We start from the raw sequence: 20484 nt of genomic DNA, 5'->3' as shown, positions 1-20484 counted from the left end.
TCTTACCTTGAAGGGAGAGGTTACTATGTCAGTATAGGTGACCATAGGTCAAGGTGGACACCCATGACATGTGGAGTCCCACAAGGCTCAAGTCTGGCACCTCTCCTGTTCATATGCTCCCTCTAAGCCAAATAATGAGAAAGAACTAAATCTTCTACCACAGCTATGCTGATCTACATAGCTTTACTGCCTTTACTGCCTTAGGCACATTCAAATCAAGACTGAAAACACATCTGTTTAGCTGTGCCTTTACTGAATGAGCACTGTGCTGCGTCCGACAGATTGCACTATCATGTTTTTCTCTTCTTCTTCATTCTTTCATATCACATCTTACCTGTTTTTATGTTTTGTTTTGTTTTTACGCATTTTTATTATTTGTTTTTATTTTTATTTTACTTGTTTCTTTTATTCTTGTTTATGTAAAGCACTTTGAATTGCCATTGTGTATGAAATGTGCTATATAAATAAACTTGCCTTGCCTTGCCTTGCCTAATGACTACAGCCCCATTGACACCCTCTGCCAGTGCATTGATGAAATTAACAGTTGGATTTGTCAAAACTTTATTCAGTAAAACAAAGAGAAAACTGAAGTGATTGCGTTTGGGAACAGAGATGAGGTTCTCAAGGTGAATGAGCACCTTGGCACTCAGGGTCAAACGACAAAAAATAAGGTCAAGAATCTTGGTGTGACTGGAGTCAGATCTGAGTTTCAATAGTCATGTCAAAGCAGTTAGTAAATCAGCTCACTATTATCTCAGAAACATTGCAAGAATCAGATGCTTTGTTTCCAGTTAAGGCTTAGAGAAACTTGTCCATGCTTTTATCAGCAGTAGGGTGGATTACTGTAACGGCCTCCTCACTGGCCTTCCCGAAAAAGACAGTCAGTTACAGCTCATCCAGAACGCTGCGGACAGGATTCTGACTAGAACCAGGAAATCAGAGCACATCACACCTGTCCTCAGGTCTTCCCACTGGCTCCCAGTTACATTTAGAATAGAGTTTGAAGTATTATTACTGGTTTATAAATCACTAAATGGCCTAGGACCTCAATACAATACAGATATGCTGACTAGGGATGTCCTGATACAACATTTTAACTTATGATATGATACCGATATTGCAGCCTTCAGTACGAACCAATACCGATATAAATCCGATATCAGCACAAATCATGAATACTTTACTTTTACCTATTTTGTTGAGTCGAATGTATGAACGGCTAGATCAAACTGAGAACAAAAGTCAGTAACAGTAAGTATGGAAATAAACAACCAATTTATTAACTATTGGTTGCATAAATGTGAACCTTATACATAAGAAAATAAATATAGAAATTAAAGAATAAATATTAAGACCTTGAAAAATATCTTAATTAAATAAACAAAATATATATTTTTAAAGTGCAAAATCCTAATTAAAGGTCACTTTAGTTATTTATTTTTACCATCAGCAAATGGTAGAAACAGCTGAGAGCAGGAACATAAGAAAAAATATTGTTAACTGATCAACTGCTAACGGTTGAGGGACTAAAGTTTCAATTTCTCACACAGCTTCTTGATGAATTTGTGATCCAGTTTCAAGCTGAAAAATATCTTTTACACAGGGGAGCAAAAATAGAGAGTTATTGTTGTAAGTTATTGTTAAATTAATAAAAATGTGATCAATCAGATATTTAATCTGTGTTTGTATCATAAGAAGATTATGGCTGTATCAATGTTCCCAAACAAAACATTATTAATTTTATAATAATATATATTGCACATATTATCTTTAACATAAATATATTTGCAGTAGCTGGATTGAAGCACACCTTTTCTCCACAGCACATACAATAATGTGACTTTAAAGAATAATTTTATTTATCAAAATGCATTTTATTTGCATAATTAAAATGCTGCGTAAAAAGTTGCTGGATAAGTTGGCGGTTCATTCCGCTGTGGCGACCCCTGATTAATAAAGGGACTAAGCCGACAAGAAAATGAATGAATGAATAGACATGGGAATGCCTCTAATTAAATTTTACAGAAAGTAATACCATTCTTTCTTTTAAACTATAATGGCCCTCAGCAACAGAATGATTTCTTATTCTTATTTAATAGACAATTAAAACAACAAAAATGTTTAGCATTTAACACCTTTTACATAACAGCTATAGAAAACAAAAGCAGAATCCGGGACATGTTAGGCGATTTAGAAATTTTGGCTGATCGCATTTTCAAGTCTCAAATAGAGGACATGTCCAGGAAAAAGAGGATGTATCATCACCCTAAATAATGAGCTGGGTCAGTCTATTTAGTAAAAGGCTTTTCTTCGCGTGTCCTCACGCTCATCTCCAAGCGACTACTAAAGTCAGATGTCCAGCGCGTCTCTGAAGTCTGAAGCAGCAGAGCACCCCAGTCTGTGAAGTTTCTCACGCACACAGAACGGGGCCGCTAAGGTAAAGTCTTATATGTGGAAAGCGCTGAGGTTGAATCGAGTATCACACTGGATGAACCACAATATGCCATGACAGAATTGTAACGTAAACGTTTTAAATGAGGTTCGCATGGTGTGCGGTTCGTCCCCATTCAGTGCGTTGCTTAGCAGCGTATACAAAACAATGTAACTTAAAGATCGCTTGACGTGAAGTAAATAAACCAGTAGAGATGTGCCATTGTTGATCGCGTTAGCGTGTGCTACCGTCACAATAGATTTCTATCTTAATACACCATAACTTAGTGTGAAGAGCATGTTACATCTTAGAGACTTTGCTAGCAAGCAGTGTTGTGATCACGTGGGCTTTGCATGCTGGCTCTGGATGCTGCTGGATAGAATAGCTGTAACGGAGTTTAGAGTGAATCGGAGTGCTTATCTAAACCTAATAATGAACCTAACCATATCCAAACCTAACAGATCACTCAGAACTTTAGGATCACATAAACTAGAAATTCCAAGAGTTCAGTCAAAGCAGGGTGAGTCAGCTTTCAGCCACTACACCCGTCGCTGTTGGAATCAGCTTCCAGAAATGATCAGATGTGCTCCAACATTAGGCATGTTTAAATCAAGACTGAAAACACATCTGTTTAGCTGTGCCTTTACTAAATGAGCACTGTGCTGTGTCTGACAGATCGCACTATTATGTTTTTCTCTTCTTTTTCATTTTCTTATCACATATTTTAACACATTTTTATCTGTTTTATCTATTTTTTATTCTTATTTTTATAATTCTTATTATTTTTTATTTCTATTATTTGTTTTAATTTTCTTACACTTGTCTCTTTTATTCTTGTTTATGTAAAGCACTTTGAATTGCCACTATGTATGAAATGTGCTATATAAATAAACTTACCTTGCCTTGCCTTTATTAATCTGGGGTCTCCACAGCGGAATGAACTGGCAACTTATCCAGCATGTTTTTACGCAGCGGATGCCCTTTCAGCCGCAACCCATCACTGGGAAACATCCACATCCACTTATTCACAACAGATTTAGCCTACCCTATTCACCTGTCCCGCATGTTTTTGGAATGTGAGGGAAACCAGAGCACCTGGAGGAAACCCATACGAATTCAGGGAGAACATGCAAACTACACACAGAAATGCCAACGACAGCACTACCAACTGCACCACTGCATCACCTTCTGGACAACTTCTGTCTCAAAAGTTTAAAACAATTAACTTTTTATACCATCTACATCTTGTACACATCATTATTAAAAGACAGATATTTTACTGCAGTAATCATGCAGTAATCATGCTGCTGTATTCAGCTCCATTAATGATTTAAATTATATATTTTAGTAAATAACCTAAATATTAACTCAAATAAGTCTTCCAGACTTATAATCATCATCATTGATCCTGCCACCATAAAGGTTTCTTAACAAATTAAGTTAAAGAACTATTTTATCAAATAATTATAAAATGATTTTTAGGATTAATTACATAGAATCTGTAAGATATACCCGATTTTATTTTCAGAGCCAAAGCATGTGCGTCTAATCAAGCCAGCCTGATCTCACAAGGAAATGAAAGTATTTTACGTTTTGTCAGTTTAGTGGCTTATTCAGTTCAGTTGTACGCTACAGAGATTACGGAAGATGTGTAGCAAAATTCAGAGCGCGAGATATTTGTAGTTGAACTCACGAATCTGAGAGGTTGTGTGTGCAGACCATTGGTTGTAGAGCAGGGGCCTGTTTCAGTAAGGAGGTTTAAACAACTCAGAGTTTAAACTTGAACTCTGAGTTGATTTACCGAAAGATTAAAAACTCTGAGTTTTCGGTTTCAGAATAGCTGATCTGAGTTAGGTCAATCAACTTTGAGTAGACCAACTCAAAGTTAAGCGCGCACATCGTGACTATAAAAAGGCATTATCAATGGAGCACAGATATTATGAGTGACAATGGCAACATCTTAAAAAAAGAGATCAGCATTTCTTTCTCCGGCTGAATTTGACCTGGGGCCTGTTTCAGAAAGGAGGTTAACTGAAAACTCAGAGTATTTTAACCCTGAAATGAGAGAAACTCTGGGTTTTGGCAGGTTTGTTAAACTCGAGAAAGCAGGGTAAGTCAAGCCTGTTTCTGAAAGAAAGGTAACTTTAACTCAGAGTCAGTTACTATGGTAACTTACTCTGTGAATCTAACCTGGTCAGAAGCAGGTTTTATTCTCTAAACTCAAAGTTTTTGTCGGTCTCCTCCCCTTTTTTTAAAGATGAAGCGTATTTCTCGCCTTAGCCTTACGTTTCCACCCACCTATTTTTATGCTTATTTTGGATACGTGCATAAAAACGATTGATAGAAACGTCATGATGCACATAACTTTTTAAAATATGCATAAAAAACGCGCATAACTAAGTAGGATAAACTTTTATTCGATATAAAATGTGCGCATAAACTACGATGGAAACACTTTTACTGAACAAATTACAGTATGTACATTAAAAAAAGATCATGATCATATGATAATGAAAATGTGTGTAAATGAACAAACCAGCAGGCTGGGCACACTGTAACATGTCTTAAATATTGTTTTAGTCATTCTAAAATGCCTTAACTGTTTCAGTATTATTGTATATTATTAATTACCTCCGAGCGTCTGGTGCGTGTCAAGAGTCTCCGCGTCTCATGGCTTCAGACGCCCCCACGTGTTCATTGTGTTTCAGCATTGTCTTCTGACATCGAGGCGCAAGTACATTAATTAGGCTAAATAAAGAATTAATTGACGCAGCTTCTTCTACCACAGTAAATGCTGTTTTTACTGTTGATATTTGGTGCCAGTTTAATCAGAAAGTGACGATTTTTTTCTCTTTGACTCATTGGATGGAATTTTATTCGCATCTTTTATGCAATATTCCAGTTTTGCACATACATTTATGTAATATATTTGGATGGAAACATAGTTATTGCCTACATTTTAGTCACACACAGAAGAACTGTACGAGAATGGCTTGTCCTTTTTTAATAAATAATTAAATTAAATTCACCTTCGACATGCACTGTAACTAGATTAATGGGATTATTATTCTTTCTAAAAATTATTTTTAGTACTGCTTACCTTCTAAATGTTATATTAACCTCTATCACTTGATCAATAAAAAAGGCAGACACACAGTGCACTGTTAAATCATTTAAAACTAATAAATTTATAAAAAAAAGTTTAAAAAAATATAAACGTCACAAATTACATTACTTATTTTATTATACTTAAATATTTAAATACTTAAAAAGTGAAATTAGGCATTAACTTGAGCAGCTGTTTTCCCACACTAACTGTCTCTTCTTCACTGATGGTTGCTTCTTTTCAAATATATACGCTCATATTTGCTATAACTTTGCACGAGAACATCAAGTTCAGCTGGAGAAAGAAATGGTGATCTCTTTTATAAGATGTTGCCATAGTCACTCGTAATGTCTGTGCTCCATTGATAATGCGTTTTTAAAGTCACGGTGTGCGCGCTTAACTCTGAGTTGGTCTACTCGAAGTTGATTGACCCAACTCAGATCAGCTGTTCTGAAACCGAAAACTCAGAGTTTTTAATCTCTCGGTAAATCAACTCAGAGTTCAAGTTTAAACTCAGAGTTGTTTGAACCTCCTTACTTAAACAGGCCCCTGCTCATGCAAAGTTATAGCAAATATGAGAGTATATATTTGAAAATAAGCAAACATCAGTGAAACAGAGACAGTTAGCCTGGGAAAACAGCTGCTCAAGTTAATGCATACTTTTTAACTTAAAATATTTAAATATTTAAGTATAATAAAATAAGTAATATAGGGCCTGTTTCAGTAAGGAGGTTCAAACAACTCAGAGTTTATGTCTCATCATAATCAGTCCCTGGTTTCTGATTGTATCCTTTTGCAACGAATCTTGCCTTGTACTTTTCTGATCCATCAGTTTCTCTTTTCAGTGTGTAAACCCATCTGCCTCCAACTGGTTGTTTTCCTTGTGGCAACTGAGTGAGTGTAAAAGTCTGGTTCTCTTAAAGAGATTTAATCTCTTTGTCCATTGCATTCCTCCTATGCATTGAGTTTGAACTTATCAAGCAAGTTTCACACAGCGGATACCCTTCCAGCTGCAACCCATCTCTGGGAAACATCCACAAGCACATTCACACACACAGTCATATTCACACTCATACACTATGGACAATTTAGTCTACCCAATGCATGTCTTTGGACTATGGGGGAAACCAAAGCACCCAAAGGAAACCCACGAGAAGGCAGGGAGAACATGCAAACTCCACACAAACACGCCAACTGAACCAAGGTCCGAACCAGTGACCCAGCAACCTTCTTACTGTGAGGCGACAGCACTACCTACTGCGCCACTGCCTCGCCCTCTGCCCATTACATGTTAGCTAAAAATGACAAATCATTTATCTGTACACAAGTTCCCCAGAGCAGAGACTTAAATCATGTCTCAATTCAACATATTGCATCACATTTCAAAAACATGACACAATTGTAATGGAAACTCAGTTATATTAATTTTTTAGATGTGTATGCGTTTTCCATATTGCTCAACTTTCCTGTGTGTGGGAATACTCTGTCCCCTGTCCTTCATCCTATGCTTTACCATGAAAAACTGTTTGATATATCTTGTGAAAGGGGCATGGGTCAGAACAGCTGAAACACCTGGGGCCTCATGTATCAACGCTGCGTACGCACAAAAACTTTGCGTACGCCAGGTTTCACGCTCAGAATCGCTCACGTTTGGATTTACTAACAATGAACTGAACGTGGGAATGTGCGCAGGTTCACGGCAGCTTTCTGGCAGGCGTACGCACATTTTTTGTGCGTGTCTGTTTTATTTCCATTGGCGACTCCTAGAGGCAGTAGTGTTAAATTCTTCTCTACAAAGTGTCTGAGCCTTGCAATGGCAGCTGTATGAGACGGGTTCATATAGTAGGTATGTAAGATTTCCATACCATACAGTTGACCAGCTAAACATTAAAGCACAATTTGCAGCGGTCGCCTGTTTTCCCAATGTAATCTGAGCGATCTACTGCACGCACATTGCTATAAAGACACTATCTAAAGATGAATTTGCATGCGTGAATCAGAAACATTTCCATTCAATAAATGTGCAAATAAAATATGATGCACAAACTTATTGATGATTCCTACTTGTCTTTCTCGTGATAAATAGTGGGCAAAATCTGATATGTAGCGGGGAAAAAAAGAAGAAAGAATTCATCAGACGCTGGATTCGAGCCGAGTTATGCTAGAACATGTCAGTTCATGATCACATGCGTCTTATGAGGTGCGCCACTGAAACTGATAAGGGTGCTGCAACATTTTTCAGTTATAAACCACACTATTTCTTTTTTAAATGCACTCAGTGCGATGTTCAGACCCAACTGTGTTAACCGTACCAGCTAAACTCTCCCACTCTATTTTTTTCTTTTGTTGTTAATTCCGGAGAACAAACTTGCAAATAACACCGCTTTTCTCCGGTCTACCTCCGAAAGCAGCACCTCCAATTCACATTCTGTTCAAAGTTTCTCTTTTTGTTTGATTTTGCCATTGCTTTTTCGTTGGGTTTTTCCATTAGCATAGTCATTAGCATATTCATACGGGGGAGGAGGCAGGGAGGGGTTTTGCGCTCGTGCATGTTGCGCTCAGTTTCACGTTCATTCGGATGTACAAAAGAATATGCGTGAGATTCGGCGTACGCAGTGTTTCATACATCTGAATTTTTTTCTGCGTACGCACATTTACAGCTTTGTGCGTACGCAATGTTTTAGTAAGATTTCCACGCAAGTCTTCGTACATGAGGCCCCTGGGGCCTCATGTATCAACGCTACATACGCACAAAAACTTTGCGTACGCCAGGTTTTACGCTTAGAATCGCTCACGTTTGGATTTACTAACAATGAACTGAACGTGGGAATGTGCGCAGCTCCACGCCAGCTTTATGGCTGGCGTACGCACATTTTTTGGGTGTCTGTTTTATTTCCATTGGCGACTCCTAGAGGCAGTTGTGTTAAATTCCTCTCTTTAAAGTGTCTGAGCCTTGCAATGGCAGCTGTATGAGACGGGTTCATCTAGCAGGTATATAAGGTTTCCATACCATACATTTGACCAGCTAAACATTAAAGCACAATTTGCAGCGGTCACCTGTTTTCCCAATGTAATCTGAGCTATATACTGCACGCACATTGCTATAAAGACACTATCTGAAGATGAATTTGCATGCGTGAATCAGAAACATTTCCATTCACTAAATGTGCAAATAAAATATGATGCACAAACTTATTAATGATTCCTACTTGTCTTTCTTGTGATAAATAGTAGGCAAAATCTGATATGTAGCGGGGGAAAGAAGAAAAAAAAGAGTTCATCAGATGCTGGATTCGAACCTAGTTCATGCTCGAACGTGTCAAAACATGTTATTATGCATCTTACGAGCTGCGCCACTGAGACTGTTAAGGGTAATGCAACATTTTACACCTATAAATCACACTATTTCTCTTTTAACTTCACAGTGCGATGTTCAGACCCAACTATGTTAACCGCATCAGCTAAACTCTCCCCATTCTATTTTTTTATTTTGTTGTTAATTCCGGAGGACAAATTTGCAAATAACACTGCTTTTTTTACCTCCAAAAGCAGCACCTCCAATTCACATTCTGTTCAAAGTTTCTCTTCTTGCTTGCTTTTTCGTTGTGTTTTGCCAAAGTAGAGTCATTTGCATATTCATACGGGGGAGGAGGCAGGGAGGGGTTTTGTGCTCATGCATGTTGCGCTCAGTTTCACGTTCATTCAGATGTACAAAAGAATATGCGTGAGATTCGGCGTACGCAGTGTTTCATACATCTGAATTTTTTGCGTACGCAATGTTTTAGTATGATTTCCATGCAAGTCTTAGTACATGAGGCCCCTGGTGCAAACTTGGTATGATTTGTAAGGGGCATGGGTCAGAGCGGATAGACCGCAAACGTAAACCTGGTACAGCCTGATTAGCAGTGGTATAAAGTAACTAATTACAAATACTCAAATTACTGTAATAGTACTGAGTAGTTTTTCTCAGGAATTGTAATTTAGTAAGTAGTTTTAAAAATGTGTACATTTACTTGCCTTTGAGTACATTTTTAGTGCAGTAATCTGTACTTTTACTCCACTACTTTTCTTCAGCCTACAGTCACTACTTTATTTTTTCTTGTCTGTGGGGATTAGAAAAATCAGTCCTTTGATTCCTGTCCAATCAAATCTCACATAGAATTTATATCGCCTCATAATGAACTACCTCAAAATAGGGTTGATCAAAAGAAATATATTAATGCAATTCAAATATATAATATATAAATTGATGTTTACTTTGAACTTATTATAAATATATAATTATATTCCTCAATTATAATGATTAAAATGTATATTATTTTTTATAATAATTTTGTAGCTAACAGGTATCGGTTCAGGCACTGTTTTGGCACTGGTACCCCTTTAAAAATATTGATTTAGCATTGGTATTGAAATAACCCCAAACGGGATGTCACTGTATGTGTTCGGTCGCCTCACTGTGTGTGTTTGGAGTTTGGACTCGCAATTTAGATCTTAATCACAAAATACTTCCTCATTCGCTAAGTATTTGTCTCTCCTACTTAGGGTGAACAAACCCTTAATACAATTATAGAAACAAAACTGCTTTAAAACATTCTGTCCCTCGAGCATCCGCCTGTTGTTTGTAGCTTTAGCCTGCTAGCGTCGCTGGTCAGCTAAAGCTACCGACCTCTTTCATTCACTCATTTGTTAACTTACAGGCCGTGCTCTTCACCCTGTACAATGTTGCTTGTGTGTCTGTCCTTGAGTCCAGGAGAAGCATCGATGGAGGCGCTGGAGCTGGAAGCAGTGAAGGCCCAGATTCGCACCCTCGAGGTAAATCGGACGCGGCTGCGTGAACAACGAGCTCTGCTTGTTGTGCCTAACGCTATGGCCGCCTCATCACCTAAGGTAATGTAATGTAATGTGTATTTATATAGCGCATTTATTGTGTATGGCCATACACGCAAAGCGATTCACAATCATCCACTTGGATGATGCGACGGCTGCCACAGGACAACGGCGCCAGTGCGCTCACCACACACCAGCTATTGATGGAGTGGAGAGACAGTTATAGAGCCAATTCGGTGGATGGGGATGATTGGGAGGCCATGATCGTAAGGGCCGATAGAGGGACTTTGGCCAGGACACCAGGGTTACACCCCTGCTCTTTCACAAGAAGTGCCATGGGATTTTAGATGACCACAGAGAGTCAGGAACTCGGTTTAACGTCTCATCCGAAAGACGGTAAGTGGCAGATACAACCACATTACTCAACATTCACGCAGACACCCTGCTACAACGGCACCTGGGTGCAGCCGCGTAAGGTGCCAGCCAGGTCCCAGGGCAGACTGTCTCCTCTTCCCCCGTTCGAGATCTCCACGGAGAACTGCTTCTCCCCTCTCCGTGAGGCGGGGCCCGATGTGGCCACCATGTGGCCGGTGAGTACGTACTTTCTGCTTTCCTTGTGCCCGAGTTAAGAATATTTCTACACAGATTCCAACTATCCTGGGTGCTGCCGAGAGCCCTGATGCCGTCGTCCTCCACGTGGGGACGAATGACACCGGGCTCCGGCAGTCGGAGATCCTGAAGAAGGACTTCAGGAGCCTGATCGAGATGGTTCGATACACCTTGCCCGCCACGCAGATCATCCAGTTGACTTTTTGCTCTGAATGAATGGCTATTAACTTGGTGTAAAGAACAGAAATTGCTCTTTGCTAATAACTGGAATCTTTTCTGGGAGTGTCCTAGGCTTTTCCGTGCTGACGGCCTGCACCCCACTCCTGTCGGACAACATCTCCAGATTACTTTGCTCCATCTGACTAGTAGGTAAATATTCACAAAATTCACATTATAGCCACATAGACTCTTGTTCGTCCCACTTAAACATCAGTAATGCATATCTGACCATCAGGACCCTAGACCCCCAGGACCCTATGTCAATTTTCTTAAAGAGTTTTCTGATAATATTACTGACTTACTAGTCAAAACTGATAAAATACTAATTGTTGGTGACTTTAACATCCACATAGATGACGCTATCGATACATTAGGGCTCGCGTTTATGGATTTACTACACTCACTTGGGATAAAGCAAAACGTTGTGGGTCCAACCCATCACTTAAAGCATACATTAGATCTAATTCTTTCTTATGGATTTAAGGTCATTGATGTAGACATTATACCACAAAGTAAGGACATTACAGACCACTACCTCTTACTATAGCTGTGTTTACTTGAAATTAGCAAACTTGCTCCACTATTTTGCCCTAGAAGAACTATTGTCCCGTCAACCAAAAATGAATTCATAAATAACTTACCTGATCTTTCTCTATTTCGTAATTCACCCTCAAACTCAAATGAACTTGATGTAGTAACCAGCAGTATGGATGCCATCATTACTAAATACTAAATTATTACTAATCATTACTAAGCACACTAAATACTGTGGCACCAATCAAATTAAAAAAGGCTAGAGAGAATAAAACGACACCATGGTATAATAGTCATACTCACGCTCTCAAAACAGCAACCCGTGCCCTGGAACGTAAATGGAAAAAAACTAATTTAGAGGTCTTTAGAATTACGTACAAAGACAGTATGTCCAGCTATAGAAGGGCTCTAAAATCTGCCAGGGCCGAGCACCTCGCCAAACTTATAGAAAATAATCATAACAATCCTAGATTTTTATTTAACACCATTGCTAAATTAGCAAATAATTGGTCATCCTTGAAACAAAATGTTCCACCGCAAATTAGTAGTGATGACTTCATGATTTTTTTCAGTGATTAAATAGAAGGCTTTAGACAGAAAATAGGAGATGTTAAACTTTCTAAACCAGCTTATACTCCAAATTCTGTAAATATTTCACTGAATCATAATAATAACCTGCAGTGCTTCAAAATCATAGAACAGGAAGAGCTAGATAAAATTATAAATAGCTCTAAACCAGCTACGTGTATGCTGGACTCAATTCCAACAAAATTACTGAAAGAATTGCTACCTGCTATAGGAGAACCTCTTCTTAACATTATCAACTCTTCTTTATCTGTAGGTCATGTTCCAAACTGTTACAAGCTAGCTGTTATTAAGCCTATTATTAAGAACCCCAACCCCAACAACTTAGCTAATTATAGGCCTATTTCAAATCTTCCATTTATGTCTAAAATACTAGAAAAAGTTGTTTCAACTCAATTATGCTCCTTTCTGCAGACAAACAATATTTTTGAAGTGTTTCAGTCAGGTTTCAGGGCTCATCAAAGTACAGAAACCACATTAGTGAAAATAACCAATGATTTAATCTTAGCTGCTAACCAAGGGTGCATCTCGCTATTAGTTCTACTCAATCTTAGTGCGGCATTTGACACCATTGACCACAATATCCTAATAAATCGCTTAAAGTCTACAGGTGTCCAGGGACAGGCTCTACAATGGTTTAAGTCATACTTAAATGACCGTTACCAGTTTGAGAATATTAATGGACAGCCTTCACAAGTCAGCCCAGTAAATTATGGGGTGCCTCAAGGATCAGTTTTAGGCCCTTTGCTGTTCACAATTTACATGCTACCACTGGGAGACATTATTAGAAGACATGGGATCAGCTTTCATTGCTATGCAGATGATACTCAATTATATATTTCAACTGAACCTGATGAGATGTCTGAACTGTCTAAGCTAACTGAGTGTATTAGAGATGTTAAAGACTGGATGACCAACAATTTTCTTCTCTTAAACTCAGACAAAACAGAACTATTACTTATTGGGCCTAAATCCTGTACACAGCAGATCTCGCAACTAATCTAGAATTAGAGGGATACAAAGTTAGCGTTAGCTCTACTATAAAAGATTTGGGTGACATATTAGAAGGCAATCTAATTTTTGAAAACCATATATTCCATGTCACAAAAACTGCATTCTTTCATCTGAGAAATATTGCTAAATTACAAAGTATGCTATCAATCTCTGATGCAAGCTAGTCCATGCTTTTATGACTTCTAGGCTGGATTACTGTAATGCTCTATTTGCTGGCTGCCCAGCATCCTCATTTAACAAACTTCAATTAGTACAAATTGCAGCAGCCAGAGTTCTTACCAGGTCTAGAAAATATGATCATATCACCCCAATTTTATTCTCCTTACACTGGCTGCCTGTTAAGTTTCGTATTGAATTTAAAATATTACTTCTCACCTATAAAGCTCTAAATAATATAGCTCCTGTTTATCTAACCAACTTTCTGTCTCGCTACAATCCAGCTCGCTCTTAAAGATCTTAAAACTCAGGGCTTCTGGTAGTACCTAGAATAGCAAAGTCGAGTAAAGGTGGTCGAGCCTTCTGCTTTATGGCTCCTAAACTCTGGAATAGCCTTCCTGATAATGTCCGAGGCTCAGACACACTCTCTCAGTTCAAAACTAGATTAAAGACCTATCTGTATAGTAAAGCATACACTCAGTGCATCACTTAGCGGGTTTCCACACAAGTTTCTACATCTTGTTTATATACACTATGAACAGCAGCTACGCTAATTATTCTCTTTATTCTCCATTTCCACCTGGAGATACTCATCTCGACGTCCTCAGATTATGCGGAGTCACTGATTGGATCCAAGACCAGCGACGAGATGATCCCAAGGTGTCCATATCCGGGACCAGGCCGTATCCTGAGCTGCTGCTGCGCTGTTGGTCATGGGGGAGTGGAGAGCATGAGACTGATTCCAGTGACGCTCCAGGTACAGATGAGTCTTCGCTGAGGCCAGCTTCCAGTCTCCACCACTGAGACTGCAGCTCTGCACAAGACTTTTGGCCAGGGGAGAAATTAAAATGGTCGTGCCGAACTGAGTCTGGTTCTCTCAAGGTTTTTTTTCTTCACTCTCCTATTGGTGAAGTTTTTTTTCCCTCTCCGCTGTCGCCACTGGCTTGCATGGTTCAGGATCTGTAAAGCTACACATCAATGAATTTACTCTTCAGTGTTTGGACTCTCGATAACGATTTCAAACCACACTGAACTGAGCTAAACTAAACTGAATTTAAACACTAAAAACTGAACTACCCTGATCCAGTTACTATGACCATTTATGTGAAGCTGCTTTGACACAATCTACATTGTAAAAGTGCTATACAAATAAGGCTGAATTGAACTGAATTGATACCCAACATTACCTTAAAACATGTGCGTTTTATTATAGCAGCAAACTGTTTGTAAGCATTAAAAGTGTACAAGATGTCCAAAATCTTTACATGCATTGACACAGAGACTGTTAAGATGCATGTCACTAATGAGAAGATGACAGATGTTTACTGTATGATGATCAAAATGGCCTTAAACATCCAGCAGGCTCAAGATGTTAACATGATGTTAGAATAAAGTTGTACCCCTGTGTCATGGGAATGTTGCATTTTGTTTTACCATGAAAATCATGGAAGTGTCAGCATGTGATGCCAAAATAACGTTGGATGTTTGCTCGACATTGGATTTTGGTCATTTTCCAACACAACCTAAAGTCAACCAAATATCAATGTCATTTGATGATGTTATTGAACAAATAACGGCGTCCTTAGACGCTGGCTAGACAATCTAACCTAATGTTAATGTCTTATGATTAAAATGTGATGTTGTGTGCCTGCTGTCCATTAACTTGATGCACTACAGAATGTTACGTTTACACACACATACACAAAATACATGTAAATGCATCAGCTTTTAAAAGCGTAATACTCACTACTCATGAGTACTTTTGAAATGGCTACTCTTTACTCATACTTTGAGTAATATTTACAACAGATACTTTTACTCTACTTACACTACATTTTTAGGCAAGTAATACTACTTTTACATGAGTGTGCTTTTTCAGTACTCTTTCCAGCACTGCTGATTAGAAGTAACCTCGTAGGCAGTAAAAGGGAGAAACCAGATATAAGAGGGAGCACACTCTAGTGTCTCACTCTGTAGAAACATCATTGCTGTATGATTGTGACCTTCTTTGCAAAGAATAAAACCTTTCAGTTTTTTCCAATTATTTACACACAATTACTTGTACTTCAGACACAATAGCCCCTTTCACACAGTGATACCGGTAAATATCCGGAAAATTTACGGAACGACTTTACCGGTATATTCAAAAAAGCGCTGTTCACACAGGCGAGGACGTTACGGAAATTTTCCGGAAAAGAGCATTCACACATCCATTCCAAAATACCGGTAAATTCTGACATCATTCACCACAAATGAGCTTTAAACGGCTGCGCTTGTATTTGTAAACATTTGACTAAATTACAAACTCTGTGGATGATCAATATTGTGAACAACTTTCGCAGGATCACTTTCGCATGTCGAGATCATAATATGTGTGTGTGCTGGCGCTCACAGGCTGTTTCACAGGCACACGCAAAGCTTGAAGGTAAACAAACAACGGCTTATCATAAGCATCTTATCGATGATTATTTGCACAGTTGGCATTAAGAAGAACATATAAACGTGATCTGACTAACTTCTAGCAGCTAAATGCGTCTGGAAAAATATTCAAAGGCTTTTATTCTCACAAACCGCGCGGACGTAAATGCGTCTGACTGTTGTGATTGGCTAAAGCAGACGTCTCACGTCAGCACGTTCTAGACGTGCACGCGCTTATTCCGGAAATATTCCTTCTGCGTTCACACAGCGCAGCATTCCGGCAAATTGCCGGTAATGTTACAACTTCTCTTTCCGGAAAATAGCCAGAACGAATTTACCGGTATTTTCAAAAAGGACCTGTTCACACATACAACCTTTCCGGAAAATTGCCGGTAATTTTCCGGAAAGGTCTGTATGTGTGAAAGGGGCTAATGACTACAACATGTAACTGATGCACCAACCCCCTGAACCAATTCTGCTAAACTACAAGCACAATTCCTGCTTTACACTCAAATTGCAGGTTTAAAACACACTTTTTTTCAAAACACTACACACAATTCTCTGCATTTTGCACAATTTTATGCAGAAAATATTTTGTTTTCACACTGTCAAAACTGTAAAATCAGTTGCCCTACTTTGCATACCAACTCATCACATGAGTAAACAACTTTCACACAGAATTGCAATTTAGAAATCAAAGCTCATCTGGTTCATAACTGGTTCATTGCCCACCCATGTTTTTCAGTTGTTTATCTCCCTCCATACTCTCCATTTCTCAAAGCTATTGAGAATTTTTTTTTTTTCTGCTTGGGGATGGAAAGTGTATGACTGAAATCCACACACACGTATACCCCTTCTCCAAGCTATTGCAGAAGCTATGGCCAGTTTGGCCAGACCAAAACAGAAAAGAGGATGCAGTATAGCTGTTTTTTTACTATAACTGTTTTCTGTAAATTCTTCTATTGACGGCATATGTAGACCATGTTATGTGCAACTTTGTGTTGGTTGGAATGAACACTGTGCACACTGTTTATGTGAGAAAAAAACTGTTTTGTATAAAACAATATTCTGAAATATTTTACAATGCACTTCAGTAGGCCTATGTATGTCTGTAGTAAGTGTAACACTGTCATCATGATGAATGAAGAAGTGGTTATAGTGTTTTACAATAAGCATATCAGTGTTCAACTGTTCTTATAAATTATTCATGTGATGGTTTGTGTGTGTCATTTGAAAACAAAAGACCATTTTGAGAAGAAATCACATTGTTTTGAACGTAGAGTTTCATTTTGCAGAAGAATTGAAGAATTTTGCCCAATGTGTGTGTGTTTTGTGATTTGTGTGTAGAGTTCTGACAATATGAGACCTGCTTACAGAAAATGTGTGTAAGCAATCAAAAAAAAACTTTAATGATTGCACAGATGAATGCGCTTCCAAAAATTCATTAATAGCAGCCTTTAATGCAACAACACTTTCATCAACATCTTTAACACTTGCATGCGCTTCCAACAAAGCCCTTGTTTCATTTATTTTTCTTGTACAAACGCCCAGCTTCCCACTGCGAGTCGCGGTTAAAGTTTCAGGGTTTGTTTCGTCATTGCTTCAGCATCTATTAATCAATTTTCATTTCAACTGTGTTAGCAGTCCCGTTAGAAATCACAATTCAGTATTTAAAGCTCCTTTGTTTAGGTAGTTTTAATGACAACCTTCGTAATGTTCTGTTTCTTTTTACAGTTTTTTCCAATTGTTTACACACAATTACTTGTACTTTAAACACAATGACTACAACATGTAACCAATGCACCAACCCCCTGAACCAATTCTGCTAAACAACAAGCACAATTCCTGCTTTACACCCAAATTGCAGATTTAAAACACACTTTTTTCAAAACACTACACACAATTCTCTGCATTAGGCACAATTTTTATGCAGAAAATCTCTTGTTTTTACAAGGAACACACTGTCATTCACAATTGTAAAGTCAGTTGTCCTACTTTGCATACTAACTCATCACATGAGTAAACACCTGTCACACATAATTGCAATTTAGAAATTAGAGCTTTATAAAAGGGCAACAGATGAACTCTTCTGTTTTGAAGCAATGGATGCCAATGTTGGAAACAGAGGCAGAGCCAGAGGAGTGAGAGTAAGGAAGAGGACGGGGAGGACGAGGAAGGCAAAGGAACATAATCTCTGATGAGATAAAAGCCACTTTGGTTGACCATGTGGTTAACCATGGTCTAACAATGAGGGAGGCTGGGCAAAGAGTACATCCAAATTTGAACAGGTACACTGTAGCATCCATCATCCGGACTTTCCGAAATGAGAATAGGTAAGAAATCTCACTGTACTCAATGAGTACATTACTGTAGTACAGTATTGCCTGTGAACTGTTCTGTAGACTGTAAAATTACTGTAGAGTATGTTTCAAGTATTTGAAAAATTTATTCCTACATTGTATTTCTACGCAATAGACCTATTTACGTGAAGTTTATTCATAAACTAATTTCGAGAGGAGCACGTGATTATGATTGAACACGGCTGGTTCTGCATTAGCATGCATGATCCACCAATCAGGCCATTCCTTACCCACTGTAAAGAGCCAGAGTTTTTTCACTACAGTCATCTTCGATTTGAAGAATACACTGCTCTGCATCAGATGCTACTGCTACAACAACTTCTTTAACTACAACTTCAACAACAATTTCAACAACTTCTCAACCTTCTACTTCAAATTGCCTCACACAATGCAATCTCTGCATCTTCAACCCAATTCTCCAACAAAATCACAGTCAAAACTCGATCACCATCCATGAATGCTGCCTAAACTCTTGATGCCGGCGATCCAAGCCGAACTCTCTTTTAGCGGAGCACCAGCGGTAACGTACATAACACTTTTTAAAGGGAAGCCTTGCAAACTACAGCTAAGATTAAACATTCATCTTTGAAGGATGAATCTAGCGTGAATAGAATGACTGACCTCTCAACCAAGGGTCCTGGCAATCAAATCCTTAAAACATCAGTCCACAACTTATTCATACGTTGATAAACATCCATGTTAATCCTCCAAACTAGTCGCTGTGGTGCATTCAATAGAGTGGCGTTTCCAGTCATAACACTAGTTCTCTGGCAAACAAAATGGCCGCCGGCCTTTTTATGCAACTTTAATTGACACTCCTTTGAGCCAATAGCTGAAAGGAGAAGCGTCACCACCCAATGAGCTCTCAAAACTTGAGACGGTCCCGCCCTCTCTTTTGACAAGCTCATGAATGGACCCTGTGGCAAAGACTTTGAGAATAAACTGGATATGCTTGTGATTTTATCACGTTAAGTTTCCAAAGTAATACTATTTCTGGATTAAAGTAAGCCCATAACTAACATTCCATTCACACAGTTAATACTAAATGGTGACAATTTTAAGTTCAGGGTTTGATGTTGGCAGACGATAAATAAAAAAATAAATAAATAAATAAATAATAAAGAAAATAAATAATTATAAAATGTATAAATCAAGAAAAAAAATAATAAAAAATTAAAAAATTAAATTAAAAAAAAATAATAAATAAAAAAAAATAAATAAATAAATCAATCAATCAATCAATTAAAAAAAATAATAAAAAAACGCATTAGGCATAGAAGTCCAATTGTAATATGCCCCAGTGACTCATGTCCATACACTTATAAGCCATAAGCTTATAATGGCAAGTCAGTTAGATGTGAAACCGTCAAAGAAACAAAACTTCCCGCTTTGACTTCCACGAATGAGAGGAGGACATTTCTGACATGTCTGATGTTTCATCCATTGACTCTGCGTTAGATACATTTTAAGCAATTTCTAAATCAACTAGGGGTTTAAACTCCATTATAACTCAGTCTTCAAGAGGTACATCAGGACCACTAGACGAGCAGATTTCCCATTAACCTGCCATCCGTAGGAGGGACGAATGCCCACCTCTACTATCTTTGCACATTGCGACAATGAGGCTATCGTACCATGCATTAACAAAGGCACTTTTGCCCATGCTCTTATTAAGACACCCCGCATGGATATCAGCTAAAACAATTCATCGTGTTTGCCATACAAGTACCATGTTGTAATGTCATTTCTGATTCTCTCTTGTTTTTCTCATTTCAGAGATCATGTCAGCTGGTTGCAGAAGCTGACCCTCATCCAACTTATTACACTCCACATCCATTTCTAAATACATTCACGCTCTTTGCAAATTATACTTTTCCACTTACATAGCCCACACCCTCGATGCCATATTCACACTAGCCTTTTTTAATTTTTGAAGTCTTCTGAACAAGTATGACATTTCAATTCAACAATACACCTAACCATATCTGATCTAACTTTGCAGGATGAAAGGATGCAGGATGGTATCCATTCCCCCACACACCCATTCTAAACTTCTTAGCATTTTTACACCACAGAAGAGCATTACCACCTCAGGGAAGCCCAGCCAATCCTCTCCAGCCAACTTCCACCATCATGCATTACTGGGTATAAGTGTGACTCTGTCATTTCCTTCCTATTTCCCTTTCTATTTAACATAGGAGCTCCTTCACTACCCTTCCTCC

The sequence above is a fragment of the Danio rerio genome, chromosome 13 (genome assembly GCF_049306965.1).
Source record: "Danio rerio strain Tuebingen ecotype United States chromosome 13, GRCz12tu, whole genome shotgun sequence".
NCBI classification, from domain to species: domain Eukaryota; kingdom Metazoa; phylum Chordata; class Actinopteri; order Cypriniformes; family Danionidae; genus Danio; species Danio rerio.
This window is presented reverse-complemented; position numbering follows the sequence as displayed.